The sequence below is a fragment of the Patagioenas fasciata genome, chromosome 4 (assembly GCF_037038585.1).
Source record: "Patagioenas fasciata isolate bPatFas1 chromosome 4, bPatFas1.hap1, whole genome shotgun sequence".
Classification (NCBI taxonomy): domain Eukaryota; kingdom Metazoa; phylum Chordata; class Aves; order Columbiformes; family Columbidae; genus Patagioenas; species Patagioenas fasciata.
The window spans coordinates 56,405,853-56,419,145 of NC_092523.1; the positions used below are offsets into that span (position 1 = coordinate 56,405,853).

Genomic DNA, 13,293 nt, shown 5'->3' on the forward strand with positions numbered 1-13,293 from the left:
TTTACACTTATTTAGTTCAGAACATGAAGAAAAAACAATCTAAACCAAGGAAGTTAGTTAGCACACTATTAGACCAAGGAACTCCACAAAAATTCTAGGATCATATTACTAAATAGATCATTTTAGTCTACAAAATAATGACCATACTACTAAATCAAAAGCTCAAGAAGAAATTCACAGAATGAAGATTTGTTTAGAAAATGTCTCAGCATTTCTCAGGACATGCAACCAGCCAAAGGCACACAAAAATGTATGTACTAAAGCATATCATCAGCAAGGTCTTGGAGAAACAACTATGAAAAATATTTTTGTTACCTTCTACCAAAAATGCTGAGTACTGTTAGGAGGATAATAGCGATGAAAACTCAGCTTGAGTGAACTACCTCTGAATGTCTTATCCCTACCATAGACCTCTATATTTGGTAGTCACACAAAGAATATATAGAGAAAAATTTATTTAAACTTTATTTTACTTAGCGTAATAGTCCAATACTTCCGAATTCTATATGTGTTTCTGAAAAACCTTAAGGTAGTTTTTTTCATCTTCAGATTATTTATCTGTTTATGTGTTTCTGTATTTGTTTGCTTTCAGTCACAGTACAAACAAAATCAAACAGAGGAGGAAAAACCGACTACCTCATTTCTATCAGTATAATTTCATAAAGAATAGAAGGGGATTTTTAAGGAAAAGGATAAAAAGGTGCTATCATCATTGGCAAAAACACAGAATGGTGTCTGGCAGGGATGTATGAACTTGGATAATTTTTCCTTTTCTGTCACTACTATGTCAGTGCAGAATCTTTCAGAAACCAACACTATTAAAGTATTGAGATTAATTATATCAACACCTTTGTTGATAAAGCATGCAAAGCAGCCACACTACACATGAAAATCTGAAGAATCAATAGAATAACACACACTGATCTGCAAATAAGTAAACAAGCTATAACAACGCCTGAATTTTGTAGTAATTAACTGCATCTTATTGCATCTCCAGAAATGCCCCCACTTCACTAGATAAAAATGGCTAAGCTTCCAGTCTGCAACCATGAGCACTTCGAGTGCAGCACTTACTTGAGGATGTTACAACACCATCAGTGAGGGCTATGTACTGCAACAAGAAACGTACATGAATTCAGATCACTTGGAAACAAGGCTGCTGAGACCAACTTTACAGGATGTCCTGGGATGGTGTTGCACGTTAGCAAGGTCACCACAATGAAGCAGCAGACCAATGGACTTGTCACCATTTGTGGCCCCAGTAGCAGTCCCCTCTCCGCTCTCTTCTCTGCACACAGCACAGGTCTGGTGGTGCTCAGCCATGGCATGACTCTGGTATAATTTGACAGTTCTACAAAGACCGGCCAGACCTGCCTTAATTAACTCGCAATAATTACAAACTAATTTCTGAAGCGTCACTTTCACCAGACAAGAGAAAATCAAATCAGTAACAGCTTTTGCATGAGCACCTAGCTTGAAGAACAAAAATAACACCCCAAAAATAAAAAAAAAAAACTTCATAAATGCATAAAATCCAACATAGCTCCTAAAATAGCAGGGATTCTCATGGGATCAGTAGAACTGTTGCTGTATGCCAAACAACTGCTAACTGAAATCAAGTATCTTTGCCAGATATATCAGCCAGTAGTTCTTAAAAGCTGAGACAGATGCACACACTTAAATGTAGCATTATTAAGAGCAAGCAAGAGTAAATATTTTCAACTTCCTAAGCTAGGAACTGCAAAAACCCCTAAAAAAAAGTATGAAGAGGAACAATTAAACACCACCAAAAAAATCCCTCAGGAGGTCATCAGTGGGGTGATTGTCCAGGAAACAAGTCACATGATTATGTCTAGCATACATGAAACTAGTTACTACATCACTAACCAGGAGCAGATGTAAACATGGCCATATATTCTACACTTTTCATCCTGAGGGACATAACACAGGGCACAGTTCTGCAGCTCCCCCAAAAAATGACAAAATCAGAATCTTTGCAATAAAGAACTTAAAAATGTCTCTATGCACCCTTGGTGCCACAAAAGGCCAAGTCTTTTTCGAAGATCAATACAGTTAAGAAGATATTACTAGCTTTTAAGAGAATCAAGGCAGATGCCTATTAATTTGTGAAGTGGAAGGGAGAACACCAATAGTTGCAGTATCTCTCAAGGGATTTACTAAGCCAGGGTGGGGGGGAATAAGGCTGGAAACTGAATGGCAGAAAAGTAATAGTGGACAACCTACCAAGTAACTGTTCACTGCAAGTTCAATTGACTCCAAGTGCAAACGTGGGGGTAGAAACCAAAAGAATACAGTATTATCAGGTACAAAAGAGGTAACATTTGGAGTTTGCTTCGCTGAGACAAAAATGTGACTGCATTATCACTTCTCTTTTAAATAAAAGTGGGGCAGGAGGTGGTTGCTCAGATTTGAAGATTTTAAAATGCAAAAAATTCCACAATATTCCTATTAAGTTACATTAATAAAATCAGTATTTTTCTCTTAACTAGTAAGGGTTTTTTTAAAGTTTCATTTATTGTATTTCTAAATCCATTCATGACAAAAAAGGCAAGAAGAGGAAGAAGCAAGGAAAATACAGAATGGTTTCTTGATTTATCTGAGAAGCATGGAATACCATCAGCCACATGTAATTGAAGTTTAAGTTCTTATATGCGTTTTCAAATTTTTCAGCTTCTGCTCACATGCACTCCCCAATAATGGCCACATGTAAACTCCAGAAGGCTGCTGAGCTGAAGAAGTCAATTTTTTTTGATCTTCATACTTAGAGATTAAGCAGTTTAAAATTACCAGGCACGAAGTAGTTGGAAGCAGCCACAAAACAGAGATCCAAGTACAATCCAGTGGGAACACGGCAGCAGCAAGTCATTCACCTGCTCCCATTCCCCTTCCTAATCTTCCAGCTCTTGGGATGGAGGGAAAAAACAAGCATCTTGCAGTTTTCAACCACAGAACAGTTACTAAGCTCCTCATGTGGCTATTATTGACATATAATGCTACAAATTAGTGACAAGTACAGTTAAACTCAAGGAGCCAAAAAAACCCACATAGGACCAAGCAGAAGATGCTTTTTTGCAGACCTGCTGTAAAAAATTCAAATATTTTAGTGAAGCTTTTGAAAATGTGTCTTGTCTTCAAAATAGAAATGTTTCACTAACATATTAGTAGGAAATACACTGCCTTCACCACAAAAAAAATCTTTAGTGGATCATACCCAAAACTTCAGAAGGGATGCAACATGAACCCATGTTCTTCCTTGACCACAACCACTGTTACAAATATACTTTAAGATTCAGCTATCTTGTGGCCTGTAGCTATTTTTCTTCACATCAAAATTTATCCTCACATACAAGGAATCACAGCATGCTACCACAGAAATCAGATTACACGGAGTACAAAGGCAATTTTTACAATCAAACTAACAAAGACCTTTGACATACTACATGACCAAAAATCCCCATGAGTCACAGAGAGCCTTTCAGGCAAAAAGGAAACTAAAGAAGAAAAAAGCCGCAACTAAGTTTTTTATGAAAGCAACACATCATACAAATTGCAAATGGTTGAATTACATTACATGTACATGGGAGTGCACTGCTTGCTAGAAAATTAGCATTGTAAAACACCCAGATATCTAACTCTGGATTGAACAACTCCCTCATCACCACGAGAAGGAAATATTACATTGTACCATCAATTACAAAACGAGACTGGTAAATAAGAACATTCTAGCTGCTGTTGATTACAAAAAGAGATACTGAGTAGTATTACTGAAAAAAACAAAAAAACCCACACCCCCCCAACAAAAAAAACCCCAAACAAACAAAAAACCCCCCACAAACAACCAATAAACAAAACTCCAAGCACTCATCCAGAATTATTAGCATCTAGAAAACTAAACCACTTAAAGCTCAAATTACTTTCCCATGGATGGCTCACAGCTGTTACCTAGTTCCCACATGCCAGTTAAATGTCTATTAACAAGGGGTAAAACCAGACACCATTCTGCTAATATTAGTCTGCATTTCAAGCCATGTCATCTTTTCAAATTTGCATAGATAACTATCTACCTCAGTCATCAGTCGGCATTTCCAGGATTTGCTATTTGTGGCTCACAACAAGCCAAAAACCCAGACTTCCATCTTGTTCTGAAGATGGACCAGGATCAGCAAGCTGATGACAAATCTGCTCGAGAACTACTTAGTACCCTTTCAGGGTCTAATCCTCATCGGTGCTAGGTAAATTCCAGTGCAACTTTCTACAGAAGTAAGAGAACATCAATATGCCTATGTTTGACAAACAACTGTCATGACCAGGCTAAGAATGCAGAAATAGAGATTTAAGTAATTAGGGTAGTCATTTATGATCCAATTATCAACAAAAGCATGTTGTCAACCACAGAAAGATTCCATATACATCTGTACATCCTCCTTTTCTCTTAAAAAAGGAGTGCTGAAGGTCACTTTTTCATGGTAACATTGAAGTCTTGAACACTGCTTCTTTAGCACACACCTTGCAGCAACTTTCCAGGAAGAGAACCATATAGATATAGATATAACATTCATTGCAACAGAACACTTAGCAGCAGTTCGGTTTGCTTTGTGTAACTGGAAACTATGTTCTACTTCCAAGCTCAGTTTCATGCAAACTAAAAATAAAATAGAAAGAAAAAAATCAGAACATTTCCCTTCACTCTTCCCATGCTTTCCATGCCAGTTTCAGTCACTTTCACAACACACAGTAGCACAAAAGCTGAAAAACAAAACTGCACAGGTGTTCCTAAGATCACTGAACACATTCTGATGGTGTTCACTGCCCTGAACAATCCAATACTTGGGTTTGTAGATTGTAGGATCTCTATATTTAATGAAGTATTTCTAATCATAAGTTCCGTGCAAACTTTGTGGTGAGACCAAAAGAAATAACCCCAATCTCAAATTATTTCTCTGCAATGTTTACGAGGCCAAAATCAAAGCATTAAGAATCTGAAGTAAAAATTAATATATATGTAGTGAACTTATCCTGAGTGAATAAAAGAGCAAAACAAAACAAAAAACATCTAACAGAAATATGAAAAGTACTTATCACTAGGCCTAAGAAATGCAGATTTCAGTTTTTTTAATAGAGCTTGAAATTAAGGTCTTGCTTTCCACATTCTGGATACCTCCTGCATGTCAGGCTACAGAAGAATTCAGAACACAGAGTCACATTGCACCAAGCACACTCTTAAAAACAAGAAGCATGAATAGTGCCATCATAGGCTTGTTATCAAGTTCCCTGCACACTTTTAACAGGTGTTATCATAGTGGGCACCTTTTAAGATCAGGCTTGCTGCCAACAATTTCAGCAAGAGTGCATTTTTGCGCTGTGTTTACGAGCGAAGGTTCATCACGACCCTATCCATTTTATTGAGTCTTCGTGAATCAGGAAGCACAATGATTATGCAGTGCATGAAATGTATACTTCAGCAGTGCTGCCTAGTCAAAACATATAATACGTTAAGTTCATTCTAACCCCAAAAACCCCACATGCAACACTGCTTTCCGTGGGGTATTTCATTTTCAAAAATATGATAACATGACACCGAAAAGCATTTTGTCCTAAAACTTAATACATCTTATGCAACCATATTATTTGTTTCAAAGTTAAAAGAACACAGAGATGAAACAGGTAAACAAAATCTAATACCATAAATTACAATGCTTTCATGGTAGTGCTGTCAAGATTCAGACATCAGTGAAAGCTGCTATGGCTGCTATTGCTTTTTAAACTTATCCTATAAATATAAGTTGTCTTTCCTCAGTTTTGAGTCCAATGGAGCACTGAAAGAAAAAGCAAAAATAGCTCAAACAGTTATAATTCAGTGATTTGCCAGAAACATGCTTCTAGCTGCAGATCTCAGCACCTCTACCAGCCTCAAACATGACAGCACTTAACAAGTACAGAAATACATTTACTCACAGAAAGACTGAGCTGAAGATAAACAGCTCACCTGCAGGCAAACCAAGACTTGGTTCAGACGTCAAAAACCACTATTACCCTCTCCCTCATACTTCAATCTCTAGATAAAGCACCTCCACATTCCTTTTGGGAAAAGCTTACTTAAATAACAAGGACTGTGCAATAACTGACTGGCTTTCATGGAATGAAATTCTACATTAAGACTTCGAGTCAGGAGATCAATTCAATAGGAGAAATGGGAATTTCAGTGAAATCTTCACCTTTGCTCCAGAACCGAGGGGGCCACTTCAAATGCAGGCTTCTCAGACCTCTTAAGTCTCATTTATTATAACACAAAAGGTTGAAGATACTCTGAAACACATATTGATAAATTTTCTTAGGTGTACAAAAGAAAACCAACAGTTAAGTTTTTGGATAAGCAGCTAAAAACCAAAATCCTACAGACAGGCATAGCCAGAAAGAAGCATTTCAGTGACTAGGAACACACATTATCTCTTACAACCTTTGATTTCAATATCCTGACACCGTAGAGATACTTACCATATCTTATCTATCCCTGGAGATGCTTTATTTCAGAGAGCGTACCAAGGCCACCTGGAAGGAAGAGTTCTTTGCATGCACTCTCCATGCTGCTTACCATATCCCTTTCTGGCCTTACAAGATATCTGTCCTGATTCCACTTCCATGGCAAACATGCTCTACCACCAGCTGGATGAGTCACCACTACGCTGTCTGAGTTGAAACTGATCTAGAAGCTTCACCTCATTCTCAGAATAAGAGAAGAAATAATTATAAACAAACTTTAATTGTGTTTCTCCATGGGAAAAAGTAGTGCATGGTTTTTTTTGCTTGGTTGGGTTTTTTTTTTATGTTGCAAGATCACCTAGCTCACAGCTTGCCTCTTTACTACATCTAAGACAACTTCATATGCACAAAATAAGCTTTTGCCAACTGCCAATTTATAATTTTGGGGATTAGAGATTAGCAATGTTGTTATGTATGCCAGGACACCAAAGCTGAACTGCAGCCTTGGCAGGTTATTTGCTGTGACTCAGTTTCCCTAGTTGACTGCTAGACTGTGTTAAAGCACTACATACCTGCAATGAGTTGGACACACCTGAATCAGAGTGTCTCAGCACCTCAGTAAATTCCCCCAGAATCCATCTGACAACATGCACCCAAAAAGCTCTGCGTCAAAGTGTACAGTCCATCAGAACTAACTGAGCAGCAGCAGTACAACTTATAAGTGACTATAAGATGAGCTTATGCAAAATTGTATGGCATCTGCATTGTTGCTTGCTATCTGGACAACTAAGAGAACTCTCTTCCAAGGACAGAGCTTATTTTGCAGCCGTAAACAAATATTATAAGCATAAGCAGATATAACCAATCGTGATCACAATGCCATTAAGAATTTTTGTTAAGAATCCATGACAACCAACTTGTCAAAACTTTTTATTCAACTTATGTCTTTTTGCTGACATAACACCAAAATTTGCCTTCCTGTTCAACAGAGACAGTGAGGTCTTATTTTTCGCAGTCATTCCAGTAACAATGGTAAAAATTCACAAGTAGCCTCCTTCTTTCATGTTTTCCACTTATCTCTGGGAGAATCCATAGCTCATACACAATTGTTAATTTTTTTCTTCACAGGAAACAGAAGTGACAACCTTTCCTGGTATCACATTTTGGATGCTCAACTGACTACAGTCTTGTTGGTCCCTTTGCTGCAGCCAGTTCACAGCACTGGGACCAGAACTATTCTTTGTAAGTGGAAAAAATGCACTCTTACTTCATTTCACATTCTGGACACCAACCCAGCAAACAGAAGAAACTTATTTCAAGAAAAGATTGGATAAACTACATAAATCCACAAGGCTCACGTTTCCCACAGATTCTTAACTGCTTGCTAGCGCCAGTGCCACAGAACACCTACCTGTGCAATACAGAAATGAGCTACAATTCAGAAAGTGAAGGTGACTTGTTTGCCCAAGTTAATTTCAGAGGAAAAAAACCCCTTCTTAGAGAAACAAACCATTTTATCGGGTCATTTTACAGCCGAAACAAAATTAAGAACATGCTAGTTCATTTCCTTGTTTGCTGTGTTTTCCCATTCCTTTTTGCCAAATACACATAAGCACGCATCAACTATTCCAGACAACTGCAATTCACAAAGATTAATGATATAAAAAGATAGGAAATGTAGTTCTTTGGAAATTCGACACCCAAGGTGTTTTCTCTCATTTGGTAGAAAAGCCTTCACAGAAGCATGTGCATACCCAAGATTTATCCATTACTGCTGGCATATTATCAAATGAAAAATCACAGCTGTAGGTAAGAGATCTTACTGTACTCCAGTTCTTCTAATTAACATCTTTCAATGTTGCTACCATTTTGCTAATGGGTAGAAGAATATCATTCATTTTAAGCATGCTCCATTTTCTTACTCCCTCTGATGCTCTACATTTTCTCTCTAAAATTGAAGGGTTTGTTTTGTCATAAAGCAAAGAATTACAAAATCACTCAGTAGTGCATTTTTTCAAGAGTCTTCTGTTTAAGCTTATTGACCTAGACATTGCCTTCAAAAATACTTGTCATGAAACAAATCAAAAAGTAGAAAAGCTAAGATTAACAAAGGTAAATGGAAAAATTAATCATCTAAGCCTGCAAACTCACCCTGTTTGCATATGTAACAGCACAGTGAAAGCAAACAGTTTTAACACAGTAACAAAATATGCATATGGAACACAAAGTAATTTCCACCCTCTTGCCCATTCTCTACAGAAGACAAGATATGGAGGCCATTGTTCTGCACACTTCCCAGAGGATCACGGTTCTAGATTTATCAAATACGATACCAATGGCAAACTATAGCAAGGAGAAAAACCCAACCTTATTCCTTACCAAAAGCTGAATACACAATTTGTGTAAGTATCCAAACTTTTTTAATCAGTTACAAGGAATACTAAGAAAATATCAGGTGTTCTTCACCACAAATTTAACCGGCTATAGTAACAAAATTCAAAATAGTAGTTCCCAAGGTAACCATAATTCACTCAATCAATGCACACTGTCCCCTTCCCATTTCTTTACATACTGTTGAGTGAACACTCCCTATGTGACACACTATACATGCAACTGTGTGCAGCATATCAGAGGAATGGGCAAGGTGAACAAATTACCAACTCCTATGTGCTTCAAGTAACAGTTATCAAGTGATATGGACACGAGAGCTTTACACTACACAATTAAGGTTTTTGGGTTCTTTTTTTTTTTCATGTGAAGATTAAGCTGGTGTCACCTCTGCCATGTTTATTAGAGGTGCTAGCTGTTTTCTTTTTAAGAATGGCTGGATGAAAAACACCCAAACAATCTAACCACTTGATCACATACCAGTTATAAGAAAATCCTTCTTCCCTTTGGAAGTTCTGGGTAATTTAAGCTTCCATTATAATTTTAAAATGAAAATCAGCAGCTATAACAACAAACTGGTCAACAAACTGGTAATCACATACTAACAAAACAAGCACCTGCTCCAATTATTTTGGATTTATTGTGAAAAAATATAGCAGTATTATCTTTATTGCACTGTTATTTGAAATAGCATCTTTTGCTACTTCGAGCACTACATGCATGTGATCAGCATTACTTTTCTTACATTCTTAAATTCTCGCATGTATTAAGCCAGCAAGACAAGGAAGAAGCTGTCAGGGAAGAGCAGGGCCATCTTCCTCATCAGCAAAGTGGCGACATGTGCTCATGGGATTACAGCAGTGCATAGCCACATCTTCTCCCAAATAAACAAGAGGGTGACACTTAGGAAGAAAAACACTGAAAGTACATAGAAAACAAAAGAAGCTGGCAGTAAAGCTCTGCCCAGACACTACAACATTAACAATTAACTAGGTTTTAAAACACTAAGCTTTCACTTTTTCACAGATTGTGTTTCCTGTATCATTCAAATATTGGGGGGGTGGGGGGAAAGCAGATTAAACTATATAGGCAGACCTCAGACCACTGGGAATTTTTTCATTAAAATACTATCAAAAACCAAACACACACCCTGAAAAACTTTTCAAGGAACAGCAGAAGTTTCTAAAACTTTATTCACAGACTTCTTGAGTCCCTAGCAGAAACTGCTGTTACTCCAAAGGAAAAAAAATTTTAAAAACCAGTCAGACCCTAAATAGAGATGGGGATTGGGTACATGCCTGGAACTCATATAAAAGATCAGAGCAGAGCGCAAAACTGAGGACATTACTCAAGCGTAGGCAGCAATATGTTCAATTACAGAAGCATGGCTTGTGAAGCGGAGCGAGGCACAAGCTGGAAGAGTCACGGAGCCACTAGTGTATGTCCCAATTTGGAATATCAGAAAACTGTATCTGTCACATCATGTAGTAATGTGCCCCTATCACTGAAAAAGCAAATATTCTGGAGGTCTCGTTCTTCCTCATGCAAGAAAAACTTTAGTGTTTTTTAATGTTGTCAAGTGAGTGGCTGTACTGAAACCTGCATGCTGCTTACCAGTTTTCTAAGCAACTGAGGAACTCAAGCTACTGAAGTGTAAGGACTGGCAAAATACAAACCCTTGAATCAAGAGTTCAAGAAACCTTTTCCACTTCTTATTGGGAGCTCCTGCAGCTAAGAATAAACCCCAAACCAACCAAACAAAAAAATAAACAAACATGAGTTTGTCTCCTGGGTACCAGTTATGAATCCCACCATTGTAGCATATGAATTCTGTCAAACATTAAGATGTGCTTCTAACAGCATGCAAAAAAAGAAAGCACTACCTCTACAGCAAAGGAAGGTAACAGTAGCACAAACAGACCAAGCAACAGATAAGGAAGCACAGCTTATTGCTGAAGTAGAAATCAAAACAAACACCCCAAAATGTCTTACTACTTTTTTTCCCCATGAAATATTTTAAAAACAAGAGAAGAAAATCTTAAGGGGCTTTGACTGCTTTTCAAAATCTAAATTAAAAGATATCTCAGTTTATAAGATAACAATGTCTCCAGGGCTGAAATCCAACAGCACTCTTCATCAGCACACTTCAAGTTTGCCCATGGTTAGCAGACGCTCAACCTGAAACCATCTAGAACTTTTTGAGAATTCTAGTTGAACTGTCACTCAGTAACAAACTGAGCTTGGACATCATGGAAGTACAAGCAAAACAAACAAAAGCAGAGAGTTCTTGGTAAATGATCTTAACAATCAGCCTTGCATAACAAACTTCTGAAACTCACTACATTACAACAAGCATCAAGTAACTTTTATAACCCAGTAGAGAAGCTGAGCTGTATTTTCTAACATACTCTCCAAGCCTTTAAGATTGCCTGGCCTACAGAGCAACACAGCCACACATCCCTCTGTAGAAGGCATGTAGCCAACAGTTAGTACTTGCTGACACATATGTAAACTGGATATATGGGGGAATAAAAAAAATAGACATCTAATGCATTTTGTTTTATGAAAGGATTCCCCTGACAAAATACATATTCTCATCTTATAACCTGCTATTCTTCTTACCTCCAACAGGCCAAAAAGTTATCGTGAATTAAGCCAATCGTACATACAAGGCATTGCCTGTTATTGCCAGCTTTATGTAAGCAATGCAAAGAAGATTCCCTATATTTTTCTATATTTAGTATTTGCTACAATAATGAATATATTTCAAGCAACCATTCAGAAGGATGAAACTACTGAAAGATCATTTAAGTATCTGCTCTTTCCTCACTTGAAATTTTAAGTCTTAAGAGCTTTCCTCCTGATCGCCCTATGTTCCAGTGGACAATTTCACATGCTCCCAATACCGAACTGCTTTCCATAAATCAAAACCTTCATATGAAACATTACGTAATTAGTACACAATACACTTCAAAGTCAAGGCCACAAATAAATCATAACGCATTCTGACTGCCAATATACCTCCTAACGAGCAAGAGCGATTAAGAGAGTAGCCAGGACTATCCCAAAAGATGGTCCAGCTCAATTTGCTTTGAGCTCGGAGGCTGCCCGCGGCCGCGCAGCAGGACGCTGAAGGGACAGGTGTGCCCTTGCACTGCGGTGACTTAAGGAAACGTGGAAAACACCTCACGCCTTTCCCACCGTGCCCCGCTTTGCAGGGCAGCGTCCGAGCGAGCATTCCCAGATACAAAGCCAGGCCGTCCTTCCCCTACACCGAGCCCGGCGCTGTCCCGGCAAGTCACTCAGCGGGCAACCCACACCGGCAAGTTTGGCGAGAACGAACCCGGGCCTAAGCCGCCGCGTCCCGCCGCCGTCACAGCCAGAGGCCCGGGAGCGCCCGACGCCGTGTCCCGGGGGAGCCGGGCCCCGCCGGCCCCAGGCCCGGCGAGTCGATCCCCAGCGGCCGTTGGCATCGCGCGACGCCGGCAGCGGCCGCTCCCCCTCCGCCGCGATCGTTACCCCCGCGCGCCCCCGGGCCTCACCGCAGCGGCGGGCGGCGCGGGAGCGGCCGGGCTCGGCCAGCGGCTGCCACCCTATTTCGAAAGATCCGCCATTTTCAGCCCGTCACCGCCGTCCCCCGCGGCCCGCCCCCGCCGCACCTGCCCCCGCCGCGCCGCCCCGCCTTCCGCAGGGAGCTCCCCGCGACCTGCCCCGACGCCCAACCCCAACTGCTTCCGGACCGGCAGGGAACGGGGAGGCGGCGGGTCCCACGCAGCACCCCCCGGCCCGAGGGGGAAGGCTCCCCGGGTCCGTTTTAAGCTCACCGCTCCGCTACAGCGTTGGATGCAGCTGATCTCAGCAAGCAGCGGTGAAGACTCCTGCCGAGCAGGCATCCCCCGCGGCGGAGGGACAACCGGGTCTGCTGTCCCGCCGAGCGCGGCGGGGCCGCCGAGGAGCCCGCCCCGCCGCGGGGAGCGCGCCCAGCGGGGCCGGGCCTGCGCCTTCCCGGCGAGCGGCAGCTGTCAGCGCTGCCCCGCTCCCTCCTCGCCAGCGGGGCCGTGCCCACACCCCCTTCCTCACCCTCCCGCGGCCGCTTTCCCGCCCCTCACACTCACCGTGCTGGCGGGCGCGCTTCCTCCACCGCCGCCGCTACCGGTGTCTCTCTCCGCCGCCGTCGCCGCACAGCCTCCGCGCCTCGGCGCAGACGCCTCCCTCCCCGCTACCGCGTCCGGCGGCCACGGCGGCGGCAGCGCCCGCGACGAAGCCGCCGTGTTTGTTCAAAATCACGCGCCCCGCGCCATTCCCCCGCCGCATCCCATAATACTGCGCCGCGCCGCCTTGGCAACCGCCGGCGCAGCGGCACCGCGCGCACCGCCCCGCGCTTCCGGGCCCGCCCCGCAGAGC

The 13,293-nt window shown here is 41.2% G+C and overlaps 1 protein-coding gene across 5 annotated transcripts in view; it reads right to left on the bottom strand.

The window, feature by feature from the left end:
- Positions 1–13,256, bottom strand: part of LIN54 (lin-54 DREAM MuvB core complex component) — a 40,988-nt gene extending 27,732 nt beyond the window's left edge. For 3 of the 5 annotated variants that reach the window (XM_065836217.2, XM_065836216.2, XM_065836214.2), the window contains exon 1: positions 13,005–13,256. The gene's annotated coding sequence lies outside the window, so the exon portion shown is untranslated. Of the gene's footprint in view, positions 1–12,232; positions 12,252–12,431; positions 12,526–13,004 lie in introns of those variants that run through there. The other 2 variants (XM_065836215.2, XM_071807950.1) reach the window with 2 other exon arrangements.
- Between the last annotated feature and the right edge of the window lie 37 nt (positions 13,257–13,293).